General features: G+C 43.8%; 1 protein-coding gene across 1 annotated transcript in view; it reads right to left on the reverse strand.

The window, feature by feature from the left end:
- The window catches only part of LOC116686800 (probable E3 ubiquitin-protein ligase HECTD4), a 108276-nt gene that overhangs the window by 4854 nt on the left and 86240 nt on the right, over nt 1–17182 (reverse strand).

Raw genomic sequence — 17182 nt, forward strand, 5'->3', positions numbered from 1 at the left:
CACTCGTTAACAGATCAACACTCGTTAACAGATCAACACTCGTTAACAGATCATTAAATGTTAATCAACAAACAGACAACAAAGACCCAAGATCACCCGTCCGGGAGGCTTGGGCGCGTGTTCTGCATCTGCAGACAACCTGTACACCTGTAACCCTGTACACCTGTAACCTTGTAACCCTGTACACCTGTAACCTTGTAACCCTGTCCACCGTACCTTGTAACTTGTTAAACCTGTACACTGTAACCTTGAATGGAACCACGTACACCTGTACCCCCTTTGTGACCCCACCGATGTATTACACCTGTACCTGGTAACCTGTAACCCTGCCTACACTGGAACCTGTAGACCCTGTACACCGGTAACTTGTAACCCTGTGCACAACCTTGTAACTGTTAACCTGTAAACCTTGTAAACTGTAACCATGTACACCGTGTACACCTGTAACCTGATACCCTTGTGGAAATAACTGACACCTGACCTTGTAACCTGAAACCTGTTGTTGTGTCTTGTGTAACCTGTGCGTTGTTGTTGTGTGTCTGTTGTAACCCTGTGTGTTGTGGTGTCGGATGTAACCCGTGTGCTGTGTGTTGTGTGCTCTGTTGTAACCTGTGATTTGTGTGTGTCTGTTGTAAACCTATGTGATTGTGGTGGGTGTTGTAACCTGTGATTGTTGTTGTGTGCGTTGTACCAGTGCTGTTGTTGGTGTCGGTTGTAACCTGATTGCGTTGTGTGGTCTGTTGAAACTGTGCTTGTTGTTGTGGCTTGCTGTTGTGTTGTTGTAACCTGCTGCTTTTTCGTGAACTGTTGTGTTGTGCTTGTGTAAAATTGATTGTTTGAATGTTGCTGCGTGTGGTCGTTGTACCTGTGTACGGTGCTGCTTGTTGGTGTTGTTGTAACATGGTGTTGCTGTGTGGTATGTTGTAACCCTGTGCTGGTTGTGTGTCTGTGTAACCATTGTGTTGCGTGTGTGGTTGTACCGTGCGTAAGCATGTCTTTTGTTGTTGTGGTCGTTGTAACCCTGTGCTTGTTGTTGTGTGTCTGTTGTAACCCTGTGCTTGTGTTTGTGTGCTTGTTGCTTGTGTGTGTCTGTTGTAACCTTGTGCTTGCTGTTGTTTGTCTGTTGTAACCATGTGCTTGTTGTTGTGTGTCTGTTGTAACCCTTGCTTGTTGTGTGTGGTCCTGTTGTAACCCTGTGCTTGTGTTGGTGTGCTGTGTGTTGGTGCTTGTTAACCTGTGAGGTTGTTGTTTGTCTGTTGTAACTGTGCTTGCGTTGTGTGTCTGTTGTATCCCTGTGCTGTGTGTTGTGTGTGGGTTGTAACTCTTGCAGCAGTGTCACTCAGTGCCTAAAATAATGTCAGGTGTCCCCGCTCTGAATCGGGTTGTCTTTTTTTTTTCTGGTGTCTTGTGTGTCTTGGTTCCTGTGCAAGCAACCTGGGGAGTCGTGGTCTCCATTCATTCATCCAAGCTCTCACCGTTCTGTTCAGCGTAACCTGGTCATCACCACCTGCTTCTATCCCGTGACCTGACATCCGGTCCCGGTCGGATCCTTAGTCACCTATCATGTGGTCTGGCGTCTCTGTCGGACTTTTGCATTTTGTATTTTGCCGTGTTGTGTGTAAACACGTCTCTGCTCTTGCCCTCCAGAGATCCTCACGCATTCGACTCACCTTCGGATTCATTAGGCCACTTCCTCACAGTTCGGATTCCTCTTCGCCCCCGAGACCGCCTCACCGCTCTACATTACACCTTGGTTTGTCATCTGGTCACGGACTGTCACTAGTAAACTTGGTTGGATTTCTAAAGAAAAAGTGTGAATGTGTGTAGTGCGAAAGATCTGAAAATCGCGCAAAGCGGTCGTTAGTAGAGACGAAAGGCAGCGCTAGATCTGTTTAATTGTGTGAAGAAGAGTCCAAGGAGACGAACGGTAACGTCTTAAAAATAGAGTCGTGAAGGTAGAGACACTGAGGGGGATCACCAAAGGAGAGCATAACATGGACTAATCAGTGTGAAGGTAGTCTCAAGTTACAATTGTGTTTGATCTGTTTTATGTTTTTTTTTAGGATACTTGTGTTTTATTCGTTTAACTATTTTGTGTAAAGAACTTTTAATGCGCCCTGTTGCTGAAATGTGTCTGCAGTAAAGCTGCCTCGCCTTGGATTTAACTATCTTGTGTCTGCGTTGGGTTTTTCTGCAGCCGGGTCTGACATAAAGACACTTTGACTTTTACAAACAAGAGTCTACAGTAACTCAACGAGCACATATCCGACAGTCTGCAGTCATCCACCTTCAAGGTTGTCAGCTTGGGGAAAATACTGTGTCTGCCTCGGTCCTCTGTGTAGGACGGCGCTTCAACCCACCAGTCTCCATGTAGCCTGTAGCCAGGTTTTGTGTTCTGCAGAACAGGAACCTGCCTGAAACCAGTTCTTGAATGAGGACAGGCCCGTTTGCTTGTAATGTAATGTTAATTTTTGACTTTACTGTATATAAATATGAATGAAAATATAGTGGCAAGTAGCTTAACAGCACCAACAACGTAACTAGCCAAAGTTTTAATGTTATATTATTATTATTATTCTGTATTATGTTATCTTTATACTGTCTGTTTCTCTCTCTATACGGTATTCTTCTTGCTGAAAAGTGCTGCTGGAAATTGTAATTCCTTGCTGGACTCTTTGCAAGAAGGATTAATAAAGAGAAGTCTAAGTCTTAACTGTTAGAATAGATTGTATAGCCTATTTTTCTTTTATGCAAGAAAAAAAAACACAGTTGCAAACTTGTATGCAAATAATATAAAGAGACATCTAAACTGGTGAAAAAGGAGGAGATGGCTCTAAAAGACCGAGGTAAACCATCACATAAGAAGGGGCTTTAAATTTAAGGCTCTCCTCCCAATTTCTTTAGATACGTGGTAGGAGAAGAAAAAGATGGTCAGTGTTTCTTAGGCTATGGGATATTGATATAGAATATAAAGTATTATTCTTTTATGAAAAAAATCCCTTCATTTTTGTTTTAACAATATTGTTTTTTAAAAGATAACTGATAGTATAAAATTGGTCAAAGTTGTAGATAGATAGATAGAGAGGATATGATCCAAAAAAAGGGAAAATTACTGTTTTTTTACTACTTTTTCACTATACTATACTAATTGTAGCGGCAGGGAGAGACATGAGGTTTACACTACTGGTCACCTTACATTTTCAAACTTCTTGTACGTAGTTGTAGGTGAAGCACGTCGGCTCCTGCAGGTCCTGCTCAGGTCCAGACCGTCGCCCGCCAGACCTTCCAGAAGGAGCCAGCAGGTCCAGAGGAAGGGGCACATCTGCGCGGATGGCAATGACGAGCAGGACCGAAGAAGTGAAAGCTGCTCTACATAGCTGATGGGGCAAGGCGTCAGGATGTACTTCCCCTGAGGGACATCAGGAAACAACAACAATGACTCAGACAACGCCGTCTGAATTAACCTCATGGTTGCAAGATAGGATTTGAGAACAAAAACGCACTTACTGAGAATGAAACTCAAAAATGTCCGTTTTTTTTTTTTGTTTAAAGTGGCGACACCCGAGAATGCAGGGGTGACAATCCTGAAAAACTCAGTACTGTAAGGCCCCAAATATAACACACCCGGGTATTAATATTTTTTGGATCTTCTTACTTTACTTTTTTTACTTTACTCTTTTTTACTTTTGGAAAAAGACTTTTGAAAGACCAAACCTATTGTATAATTAAAAATCATTTCATTGAAAATAAGACACTAAAACAGAGGGCACATTGTCGTTTTTCACATCTTTCAAAGTAAAATTATGTTTTCAATATTTTTTGATGAAATTGTCACATTTAAAAGTACCTTAAATTTAATATTTTGTAAATGGCCACATTGGCATTTACCCTAAACAGCATAAAAAATGAAAAGAAACCTGCAGTACTTGGCCGACCTTTTATAAATACCAACTGGGCTGTTTAAGGGAAAATATAGGTCTGTAGATTTCTGATTTTGGCCTGGAGAATTCCTGTCGTTTTCTGGTCGGGCTCAGGTACTACAAACCAAAACACACTGCAGAGCAGCAAGCCCACTCTCACGATCAATCCCCCAGTGCTCTGGCGCCATCAGATGTGTGTGAATCTATACTAACTTTTAAAAAGTGTACACCCGGAGTAACACAATCCCACTTTTTCAGACACTTCTGATCAGAAAAATATCTATTATTGAGGCCAATATGTTTGCCGTGTTGAGAAGACCAGCAGTGGTCCAAAACAGGCCAATCTGAGAGCATGGAGGTGCAGAAACACCGTACCTTGTTCCGGTTGGCGCAGCGCTCGGGGCAGGGGAGCAGCAGGGAAAGAGCCCGAATCTGTAAATCCTTACACACTGCCAGAGGAAATGTCGAAGGACCACCTGGAGTAGAGCGAATCATCAAGGCCACAGTTAGCATGAAAATAAATATCTAGTAAAATAAAGTCAAAGGTCAAAGTTTACAACATCAGCCACTGCCCCAAAGTGCTGTACAGATACAGAGAAACAGCCATAGATAAAAAAGCAAATTAAATAGCCGAAAAAAACCCCTTCTAAAAACAGAATATGCCAAAAACAAAAACAGACAACAGATTAAAAACAATAATTAAAGCAATAACAAGAAGTCTGAGCTGAAAGAAGCTTCTTTTACCAATGAGTAAATCTGTTTATCGAGTTTAAAGAACATCAATAAAAAACAACAAGACTTTTACCAATGGGCAGCAGTTTGAGGATATTGGGCCAAGAGCATGTTAAAAACCAGCAGACATTAGGCCTCCCAAAAATTACAACTCCAGTTTTTTGTCAGTTAACCCTGGTGTTGTCTCACCCTTTGGGACACTCTCTGTTTCCCATCGGGTCAAAACTCGGACCCGGGACTTATTTGGGGTTTTAGAAACATTCTGAAATATAATTTCCTTCATATCGGTTACAAATATGTCTTTATCTCAATTTCCAACAGTGAGATAAACATATTGTTATAGGGAATGCCTCAGTCTCTACTAGCCACAACAATTAAACTATGGGATGTTAAATTCATGTTAAAAAAACAACTATGGAAACAACTAAGGTGTCATATCCTGATAATCTTCTGAATTGTGTCAGGAATAATGTTTATACAGGAAATTAAGGAAAGGAGTTGATTTTTTTTTAGTAGAAAAAAAAGGAACTTGTACATTTTTTCTTGTCAAAATGTTGGAAATGGGTCAATTTGACCCGAATCACAATACAAGGGGTAAGTTGAAAAAATAATCAGTGACATCCCAGTCTTTTACTTCATGTAGACATTTTGTCTTGTTTTGGAATTTCAAAGGTAGGTAAATTTGGAGTCATCTGCGAAGCAGTGAAAGGAAATGTATTTTTGGAAGATTGATCCAAGGACAGCAATATACAGCCGAGAACAAGATGGGCCTAAAATTGCGCCTTGAGGCAACCCCGTGTCATCGGGGCTTGTTTGAGTAAAAAGAAACCAGTCTGTCAGATGTGATGAAGGCCTTTCAGAGCTGTGTCTTTAACGCCTGCCAGGAACTGAGTTGCCAATAAAATATTGTGGTCAAGTAAAGTCGGCAGTGCGGTACAGAAAAGAAAAGAGAGAAAGACAAGAAGGAGAAATTATAACTTGTGCCTGGAACTTCCTCCCCAGTGAAGGCCGGATGTTGAAGGCGTAGGTGCGGGTCTCCTCCGCTCGCCAGTTCACGCACAGCTGCGACGAGGCACGCAGCTAGCTGGCGTGGCTGCCTGGCAGAAATACGTGTTCTCCGACGATGATCTCACGATGGACAAAAAAACACGCAGTGTTAGAAAGAATGAGCGCAGAGAGACAAAGCAAATCAAATGGGAAACAAACAACATGTGAACTGGTGAAAGGAAAGCGAAACCAACAATCTCCAGAGGGTCCAGGTGTATATCTGGGGGGGGCGTGGTCAGCCGTCGCTGAACGTTGCATTCAGGACTCTGTTCATACAGTCACCTTGGGTCATAGAAGTTCAGACCTGTAGCAGCGGAGAAGAAAGCAGGTGGATGGAGTTGGAATGACAGCATCTGATTAGAAGTCTGTGTTTTAACGAGGCCAGGGTACAATAAAACAGCGGTCCCCAAACTTTTTAGCACTGGATCCGTTTAATGGCGACAGTATTTTACAGATCGGGGCTTTAGGTGTGACATTACATAGAATACAATAAAATGATACGGACTGGCTTAAAATTTGTGGTATTGTACAAATACATTTCTTCAGTCCTTGGTTCCCGTTTTTTGGCTTTGAATGCTCGGGCTTGGTTGTGTTTTTTTTTCTTGGAAGTTGTGAGGCTTTTGTTCTGTCCCCCCTCCCCCGGCCTTCTCACCTTTGCAAAGGAACTTTCCAAAGACGACTGTTTCTCTCATTGTGCTTACTACTGGGTTACATTTTAGGGTTCACGTGACCAAGAGTAGCGCAGGGAATATTCTTCAAAAATAAAAGCTTGTTATAAAAAGCTCAGTAAGACATAACAACGAATGATGGACTGGGCCCCATCGCCCATTAGGCCCCCTTGACGCGTTTGCATCGGTTTACTTTGGGCTTCCACAAACAGCGCTGCGATGCGGTTTGGTAGGGTGGTCTGTCTAGCTCACCAGCGGCAGGGAAGAAACTCCAGGGTGTTTTGAGGGGACTGGAGCAGAGCAAAACGGAGGGCGCATGCTCTCACAGGCACGTCTGAAAACACACGCATTACCACAAGATGACTAAACAGAGCAAGTGGACTGTAGTATGGACATATACATGATCGATATCATCAACATTGCATGCAATTTAAAAGATCTGCATACCAACACATTACAAAATAAAGTTGTACATTAGATGAACTTTGTTTAAAATAAGTCAAAACAAGGCAACACAATTTACTTGTATTGCACTTTTAGCAGCAATTCGTTTAAGTCTTAAACACATTATTAAAAATTATAATTAAAAAACAATTGTACGTATCAATACAAAATGAGCCAGAATCAGAAATAATTATTGACCCCCGGAAGGAAACTGTGTTGCAGTTGCACAAATAGTGAAATATAATCAAGTAGAAATATAAATAAAGAATTATGTGGATATGGACGGTATTTACATAAAAACAGTAAAATTAAAGTTAAACCCAATTAATACCGAATATTGAAAACAGTTTGACACACAGGCTGAGTAGGCGTCTCTCTCTTCTCGGTGTCGGAGCGTGCAGGAGGCAGGACATGATGCGGATTACACGCGAAACGCACCTTGTTGTAAACAACACCAGTCTCTCGCGGTCCTTTGGGGGATTTTGGGGTCAGCTCTTACCGTAAAATAAGTTTACAATCTTGTCGTCTTTACCATTTTTGCATTTGTTTATGTCTTGTGGCGTCTTCTATGTCGCCCTTGTTGTTGTGTTTTCCTCGCGGTAGCGCCACGATCAGTGGATTGAACCCGCGACAGTGTTGACACAGACTTAGGCTGCGGTTCATGCTTCGTTCATGCTATAAACTTGCAGAGGCCCAAACTTTTGGCAGAAGCCATTTTTTTTGTTTATGTGACAGTGTAAATGATGGAAATAAAAGCTAACTTTTGTGAAATATTACGCGAATGTTCTAATCTGGATTTGATGCCTTTTATAGATTTTTCCAACTTTCTTGGCTTTATGCACATTAATAACACATTTCTACTGGGGGGCCCAACTTTCGAACCACTGTAGAACATCAACATCACCCTACTGTGACGGGCTCAATCGACAGGAAGCCGAACGCTGAGCAGCACACCGCCCGCGTGGGAATGCACGAGGCGGCAGAGCTGCTTCTCTTCCCAGACTACTGAAAATAAATTGAACTTTCAAAATGAGTTTAAAATGTATATTTGAATTGGGCTCAGTTGGTAGGCGTGCGCCAATACATAGAGGGTTACTCCTCGACGCAGCGGGCCGGGGTTTGACTCCGACCTACGGCCCTTTGTGCATGTCAATTCCCCCTCTTTCTCTTCAGTCGTCCTGCAAAAAAAGGCCCATTGCCCCAAAAAAATCATCTTAAAAAAAATATATGTATATATTATTTTAAAAATATTATTATATTAAAATATTTGTTGACAGTCCTAGTGTGCATTAGCAATATTACTGGAAGGGTAGAAAGAGATTTTTTCATTTCTATTCTACACAACAGAAGAAACAAGCGAGGGTGTTTTACTCACTGAGCAGGAGGCCACCGGGGATCCGCAGGTCCTCGGGGTCCAGGTACAACTTCGTGGGGGTGCAGTCGGGCGGTGGGGGTGTGATGGCCGGTGACGGCACAGCCTGTTGAGTACGGACCAATGCCAACGTCCATTTCCAAATTTCCATTCCTGCAGGCCTTCTGGGCGTCGAGAGGTCTATACAGGTGCACCTGGTACAGAGGACAGTGCTGTTAAAGACACCACACTCCCACAATGCTTAGTCACTCATGGACTAAGTCACTCAGGCGTTTGGACGTGAGATACACTCAACGTATACACCGCGTTGTCTTGTGTACACTGGGAAAAGTGTACATTGTGCAAATGTATTTTATAAAAAAAAACAAAAATAACAACATGCGTAACTAAATCCAGATGAGTCAGGCAGATATATATATATATATATAGATAGATAGGATGAATATATAAGAAATAACGTATAAAAATTAACAGTATAAAATATCAAAAATATAAAGTCAAAGATATAAAGTGTAGTGACTGTCAAGTATACATATATAAATCAGCTTGAATAAGCAGAGTAAGTGTTAACACTCAAATGATATTGCACAGTGATGGAATGAAAGATTAAGTACTAATGTTAAGTAAATAAATATGCACAGTAATGGAAAGGTTAATGTTGAATATTGCACTGTATGAAATGAAATTGCACAGATTCCAGTGATAGTAGAAGTAGATAGTGATAGATAGATAGATAGATAGAGATAGATAGAGATAGATAGATAGATAGATAGATAGATAGATGAATAGATAGATATGCTAAAAAGTAGATCTGAGCAGGCAATCTGATTGGACAAGTAGACATTTAGAATGTGCCCAACAGGCTCATCACTAAAAATATATCCGGCCATTTCAGGTGTTCTGTTTTGAAACATTTGTATTCCTGAGAAAAAATAATGAAAAGGTCTCCAACATATTATATTAAAAGGGACTCATTGGATTAAACAGTTCTTTGTTCCAATGCTTTACTGGAAATGTGTACCTCATGCGACGCTGACACAGAGCTAATGTCAAGTTTAAAAATAGCTGCTAAATGTGACGTTTGCCGAGGATAAATCTGATTAAATCGGTAGACAGATTCAAAAAAAGTTACAACGCATTTGAGCAGTTTAGTGTTTACGGGTTTGTGTAGGTACTAAGTTTGGGGAATCCACAATCTTCACAAAGCTAGCATTAGCATAAGCATTAGCTTAAGTTAGTGGCTGACTGAAAAAGGAAGGGGCAGAAATTGTCTCTTGCTGCGTTTTGTGTCGAATTTGTCGCACAATAAAATACAGTTTGATTATAACTTAGTTTGTTGGTAATCACTGTTGTGTATAGCAAACTAACGTACACTGGAGGGTGTGTGGGTGCGTTTTCTATTTGCAAGGACAGAAAAAAAAGGCAACGTCATGTTACGTTACACTAAGTGACGAGGGAGAAAGTGAAGAAGGACGTCAACAACATGTTTCTGTTGAAATGTGACAGTATCCTGAGTTCCCCGGGACGCACCTTTCCAGGTGGAGGTCGTAACCACACGCCAGAACGCCCTCAGACGCTACGGATGTCCTGCTGGCACGGTCAACGGCGAATTTATGGAAGCCTTCCAGCGTCAGGTACTCCTCCGGGACTAAATAAGACACAGTGGAACAGGAACGGAGGTACATTACTCTCGTTAGGTATGGCAGGAGTCACATGGACCAGAGTGTAATCCCATCTGACCATCAGTAAAAGTGCATTTCATTTACGGTTTCATAACACAAAACACATCCTCTGTTCTGCCACGGATTGATCAGTTTATGGCTAATGTTTAATTATGAAAACAGAATGATTTAAAGGTTGTGTTTTTTTTCCATGGACAATATTTTCCAATCTTTGTTGTGTCTAAGTGAGTGATGGTAACAACAACAATCTTTGAAATTGGTCCAGTATTTAGCAAGACAGCGCAGGTGGCTATAGCAAAACAAGCTGCAATTTTTTTTTTTTTTTAAAGTAGTGGTGAAACAGTTTGTGTCATACAAATGCAGACCCCATTTAACTAATCGTATGGGTGTGTATAGAGTTAGATCTTTTAATCTCCACGCCCAACCCTACCTCCATAAAAATAAACTTCATCATCCTAAAACACACTTTATTTAAGTTAATAGAAAGAAAAAAAAAAAAAAGAAATCATCCGATCTTGGGTTGTCTTTACTGTTCCCACAATCTCACTCCCTTTGAAACTGGTCCAGTATTAAGAGAGACAGCTGCATTGGCAATAGCGAAACGAGCTGGAACGTCCAATAATTGAATATTGTGCACATTCAGTTCCTCTGACAGACCAGATTAATTATTCCCACTGCTGCTGGTGCAGTTCTAAGTGTCCAAGTGAAAGGTTTTCTAGTGGGCTTCAAACTAAAAGGATCTTGCTCTTAACAAAAGGTCCATTTCGTAGGGATCCTTTCCATGATGTTGTCAGTCACATGAAGGAAAGGAAAGAAAGGGGAGCAGATCTCTTCACACATCTAATCACATTATTGTCTCCACTTAACAAAACTTCCAGGACTAACGTTATCAGTGACTTTTGTCTTGTCAAAGTGTGTATCATGACTGCCAACCTTTGCTTCTTAGCAGGAGATTTGTCCACATCTTTCTCATCAGGCCTGGATTTCTCAGGAGATTTGGGCTTCAGGACTGTTTCTCTCACTCAGAGCAGTCCGCAGAAGACAGACACCAGCTAATTCAATTTATTTACCATGTCCAGTGTAACTGTAGCTTTATTATGGAAACCACTGCAGTTCTAGGCACGGACCGCCACACATCCCTCGCAAGAGGGTTCCCATCCCCTGATCAAGGCTATTCCAAACATTAATACTCAGACTCGAGCCTTCCCCAACCAAGAGGGCGGCTTCGTAGGGCGCTCTTGCCTAGAACGGCAATGGGTTCCATAAAAACGTGTAAACATGAAAAACTACGACTCACTGACACGTGTGAGCACAGCTTCTCCTTGGTGGGCGGTTGGTGATGGGCTCTTGGTGCTCACTACCTTGCCTTGGTGCTGTTCCTTCCTGCTTGTGTGTATTGCTTAGTGGGGGGGGTGCCGTATTTTTTAGAATAGAACCGAAAAAACAAACATTTTGACCACACATGAATCTAACTACTGTATAGACCAAATCACCCTTGCTGCTGCGCTACCAGAAAAAAAAAAAAAAAAAAGTCACCTTCTGAAACAAGGGTGAAATCTGAACTTATTATTTCCGTCAATTTCATGCGTAATTGTGCAAAAATTGTGGGAAAAAATGAGGAAAACACTCTTAAAATGTCTCAAATCAATTGATATGCCAATTTGATTGTAAAAACAGAGTTTGACGTCATTATCACCGGTTTTTGTTGGCTTTAAAGCCGTTGGATGGAACACACTTTCACACCAGCTTATTTGCATTAAAATTTTTTACAGAACTTCAGATGATTGATTGACACGTGGAAGGAAACTTAGTATTGTCATGCACAGATTTAGGATATGGTCTACACTATGCTCGGATATCACTGGAAAAACACTGTTGTTGTCGCTTCTGTCTTGGTCCGTGCTTTGTCCTCTACACGTTCATCAACACTTCTCAAACAACAAAGCCCACAACCAACCTCTCAGAAGGGGGCTAGTCCTGTCAATACTGTAAACTAGTCTTAAGGGTGGTACACAAGACCATGTAGTAGTTACAGTGAAGAAGGATGATGAAACATTACATGCCTTTCCTGGTCTTGGATAAACCAAATCTAGCGTGAGGAATAGCAACAGTCCCACCACTGGACTCACTGCTAGTTTGGGTGGTGTCATTTCTTTAGTTGTGGCTCAACAGGTACATTAGCTCTTCAAGCTAACGTTAGTCAGTGTGGACATAGGAAAGCATCAAGCATGATTTTAGATGAAGGAGATGAGAGTATACCCAGCTGTTGTCTCTCTCAGCTTTCTCAACGTGGGAAAATGATAAGGCAGGTTTCTACTCAAACACAAAACATTGTAAAAAGTGTTGAACTCAGGGAAAGGAGGGAGAGAGATTCAGACACTAACACTTAAAATAAACTGAACAATAGGATCAGGGGACGATCAGCAAAACAGAGATTTTAACCACCAATGAAGTTGTGTTACCTGAGTAAGTGGTCCTCAAGTACTTTCTTTGGAGGCCTAACGTTGGGTGAAGAAGGTGTGCAGCAGGTTGCCAGGTGTCTGCGCGTTGATCTGCTCTGCTGAGGTAAATGTCCGACACTTTGACTGGCTTAGCCGGCGTGAGGCTGAGCATCTGCTCCGAGTGCACACAGCTCTTAAAGGATATCTGTGAGAACATCTCGGGCTCCAGGTACAAGCTGTCACCTTGAAACATGGAGATGGAACGTGTGAGATTGGCAGAACTATCTTCAGTGTTTTAAAAGCAGGAAATATATAATCAACACCAACCTCTGACTGACTTGTCCAGGAAGTAGTCATAGAGCGGAGTTCCCTGCGTGGCAAACAGGCTTTGGTAACACTGGAGGCTGTGAGGATTCCTCATGGTCACTCCATCAGACTCTTCTCCGTCCAGACTGGACAAGCCAATCAGGTCACTGCTATTGAAAAGACTGGCACGGATCTTTTCCAATTTGGCCCGAGAACGAACCTGTTGATTGACAAGAAAGACAAGAGAATTTCAACAAGACAAAACTAAACCACAGTAGATATATTATAAAGACAGAGGCATTTAAGTACTGCCTCCACCAGAGGGGAGAAAACCTTATCTACTCTCCATTCACTTTGAAATGCATGAGTTCTCCTCTTGTCAATCTGATCTTTTAGGAAACAACAGAGAAATACTAAAAGCTGTGTGTGTGGTGGGATGCACTAGTACTTAAAGTGAGAAAAGATCATACGTTTTTAAGCTGCACAAACTGGAAAAACTGGACTTTAGGAAACAAACATTGGATAACAGAGGAGGATATCAGCATGGATAATTACTCCTCTCTATACATGTTGTAATGTTTGGTGTGTTGCAGTTTGTTGTGGTCTACAAAGTTTAGGAGGTCCTGCCTCAGACGTAACCTAGTTTACCACGTCCAAATAGAGTAACCTGGAACCTGAACACCGGTTCTCTCTGTGTCTTAATAAACCCACCTCAATGACATAGCATAGCCCTGATGGGGCTGGCCACGACTGCATTGCTCTCCAGCGAGGGGGGGACTGTGGGCATGGACCCCCGTCTGAAGCTGATGCGTTTCGAGACTGTCGAGAGGCTCCCCTAAGCTGCCAAGACTGCCAGGTTCCGTATATACACAAGGAGGTGTCTAGGCTCTCCTGACTAGAGAAACCGTCTGAGTGTTGGGGGCCCTGTGAGTGTATGTAATGGCGAAAGCTGCAGCAGCAGCGGTGTGGTGTGGTGAGAGGGGGACCAGCGACGGACTCATGGTCCACGGAGCGTCACCTGGCCGGTGCGGGGACACCCCCCATGAAGCAGAGCCCAGATCGAGTTGGCTGGTAGAAGCGAGTCGCTTCACGCTCTAGCGGAGTCACGCTGATGGAGCCTGGGCGGGACTTTCAGGAAATCGCATGTTGGGAACGGGTACCGCTCCAGGTTCAGAGTCCCCCAGCTTGCCATCCTGAGGACTAGAAACCACCGGCTCAGGGCTTTGGCTGATTCTTATGGCCGTCAGCTGCGCGAGCAAGGCGATGAAGACCTTCAGCTTTGAGAAGAGTCCCTATAGTGTGCGTGCAAGAACTGCGGACTAGCGTCGAACCTCAACGGCCTACTACCAGGTGCGTGGCGGGGATACCGAGAAGCAACCAGGAAGGGGTCTGTGGGCCAGGGGGCCCAGGCTGGCGGTCCGTAATCATAGTCACGTAAGCCTGAGGGTCTTGGATGGTGGAGCGTAGTATTCATGAGGAGCGTGAGCCGCGGTAGGACACCCACAGCCTGTCACGGGTTTACTCGCGCCATGTCAGCATGGCGCTGTCGCTCTCCCGACAAGCGCGCGCCTCCACTCCCGCTTCCGGAACCGCCGGGCCGCCACGCGGCCGCCGCTCCTCGGCGCTAATCGTTGACTTCTTACGTTTGAGGAGAGCAGACTGGGGCTCTGCGGCGTACTGGACCTGGGGACGATGCCGAGGACGAAGACGAGTCGCGAGGTCGGGGCGTGGTGGAGGACAGGGCGCCATGAAGAGCCGCCAACGTTGAGGAGGAACAGAGTTCACTTCTGCCACGGCGAGACACACCTCATCAGTGCGTGAAGTAGGTGGAGAGAAGCGGCTCTGTGCCGGGTGCCCCAGAGCCCAACGCCACGCCTCCGGAGGACAGACCCCACGGCTCCCGCCTCCCCCCAGCAGGTCCAGCCCTGGGCTCCGGTGCGTAGAGATTGCGGGCTCTGTTGCGTAGGCCATGAGCACGGCGAGGCACGGGCGGTTGAGCAGCAGAGCGATGGAGCTAGTGGAGGGCTACGCGGGCTCTTGCGGCCGATCCAGGTGGTGGGATCATTCGCAGACCGAGCCATGACTTGAGCAAAAGGGAAGAGGGTCTTACTGGAGGGAGACAGATCTGTGTCCAAGTAAACCGGCCATGAAACAATAAGAACACGGAGTAAAAAAACATTGAAGTTGAAATGTACATTAAGGTTCGGTCGGAGTTTATTCGGACAGCTTTCACAGTTCTTACTAGGATTGGACTCTTGATGATTTAAAAGGAGCGATGTTGGGTGACGTTACTCGTGTTGACGTTTTTTCATAAAAAGACAAGACTAGCAAGCCCTCCCGTCCTCTCACTCCTCTAACTCCTCCTAATCCTGTCCCCTCCCATCCCTTTTGATTATTGCGGATGAATAGATTAGTGGTTGGTCTGCTAAAAATGTCCGAAAATGTGGAGATTCGGAAAAAAAAAAAAAACGATCAACAATTATAAAAATATTGCAATTGATTTAAAGGTGCCTACAACCGTTTTTCAGGACTTGTAACTTGGTTACCTTGTTAAAGCCATTCTAGCCGTGTAGGTATGGAAATACTGCAAGAAGACCCAGCTCCCTTGGGCGCTTCAATGATATCCTCGTTCTTTGGCTTTAACACCAGGTAGCGTACTGATCTATGTGTATTAAAAACCCTTTACCGCATGCGGTTATTTTGGTTATGTTACTTAACCTTTTTATTTTTTATTGTGCTTGTATTGGGTATCTATTCCCTTAGCTGTAGTTATCTTTTGTGCAGACTTTGAAAAAAATGTGTTTGTAAGAAGACGTGCTATATAAATAAAGTGGGACAGATTGGATATCAAACAAGTGAGCTGCTGACTTGATTGGCTAGCAGCTCCGGGTTAACCTACCCAGGCGTTCAAACCAACTGCAGCAGCACAGACGAGGGCACCGTGTCAGCCGTCCTAAGAACCGCTACGAGTTCTTCCCAGCTTCCCCGTCAGCACGCTGTCCTCGAACGCCATGGCCAGGGCACTCCAGCGGCATTGGGAGTGCCGCACCAGACACAGCACCGGGAGGGGGCGACACCTGCAAACCACAACCATAGGAGGTGAATTACCTTTTTATCCTGGTAAAACAGGCGTTCAAACCAGGTTCACAAAATCACATCAAGGGGCTAGTTATCCATGCTTTACTCATCAAAAAGCCAATGTCTTTGTATTAGTGCATGTCTCAGAGAGTCTTCCACTTACAATTTGGTCAAAATAAAGTTTGCCTCCTTTTTTGCCATTATATTTTTTGGCAAAAATAAAGGAAGGGCAAAACATTAGATTAAAAAAAAAAACAAAAAACGCCAAACAGTGTGAAAGAGGAACTAAAACGTCCAGAAAAGTATTGATCTTCAGTTTTGACCACAGGAGGCAACACAAGTACCTGGTTAAACGTAAGAGAAACCCAGGGTTAGGAGTTGGATTTATCACCCAGGTTTGATGTGCAATTATCAGTGGGGTGATGACAGCGGGGTACTGGTTGGTGGTGGGAGGGGGGGTAAAGGCTGTGTTGGAGGTGAGAATCCCAGTGGAAGCACGGCCGCCATCAGATTCAGCTGGAGTGTCTACGCACGTTGTGACCCAGCGTACACCATGACTCGAGCCCCGGGGGCCTTGTAAAGGTGGAGTGAAGCGAGCAAAAGGACAGGAGAGAATTTAAATAACGTAACAATGCAATGCAAGGGAGAAAACGTTGAGTTCATCATGAATGGCTGGGAGTTGAACAATTGGGAGGGGAACTGACTCTTTTGCGCAGCCCCGCTGGCTCTCCGTGCAGGACACGTCCGAATGCAGCGCAGGGGGGAAGATGGTCCCATGCTGACCTTGACTCCGTCAAAGGAAACCTCAGACGTAAACTGCTCGGGTGCATTCTGTCAAAGGCGCAGCCGAAATAAACGGAGGATATTGAGAATGGGCTTATGGCCGGATATCGCCCATCATCCCCAAATCGATTTCGATTCAGATTCACATTACATTAGGCGAAATTACAGTTACAATACCAATTCAACTTTGATAATAAAAGAGATTCTTGGAAAATTGCTGTCAAATGTCAAACCAAAAAACGTTTTGTTTTATACTACATTTCATCACTTTTTCAGGTGTTCTAACTTGTTTTCTAAAATGCTATGAAATTAATAAAACACCCACATCAATGAAAACAGTGAACTGATCAGTTATTTAACCTGTGACGAGAGTGTATGGAACCCTCCGTTATTCTATTCTCACAATTTGGGAGGAGGAAACCCAAATTTGATTCAGAAACCTTTTGAAAATGGTTAAGTGGTAAAGACATACTGGCCACAACAGCAAGAGTGGACACAGTGTTGTGCCCTACAAGTAAGTACTGGGCAGAGGTTACGTGGGGTGCACCACAGAGGCAAGTTTATTAAGTGAAGCCCTTATTTGGCGGACACCCGCAGGACCGCAGCAGATCGCGATTGGTGAGATCCAGCAGGCTCTCCTCTCCTTTGAGCAAGGCACGGGTTTGAGGCAACGGTGAGCCACTCCGGGTGGGCGATGCGGGGCCTGGTA

This window comes from Etheostoma spectabile, unplaced genomic scaffold (assembly GCF_008692095.1).
Source record: "Etheostoma spectabile isolate EspeVRDwgs_2016 unplaced genomic scaffold, UIUC_Espe_1.0 scaffold498, whole genome shotgun sequence".
NCBI lineage: Eukaryota > Metazoa > Chordata > Actinopteri > Perciformes > Percidae > Etheostoma > Etheostoma spectabile.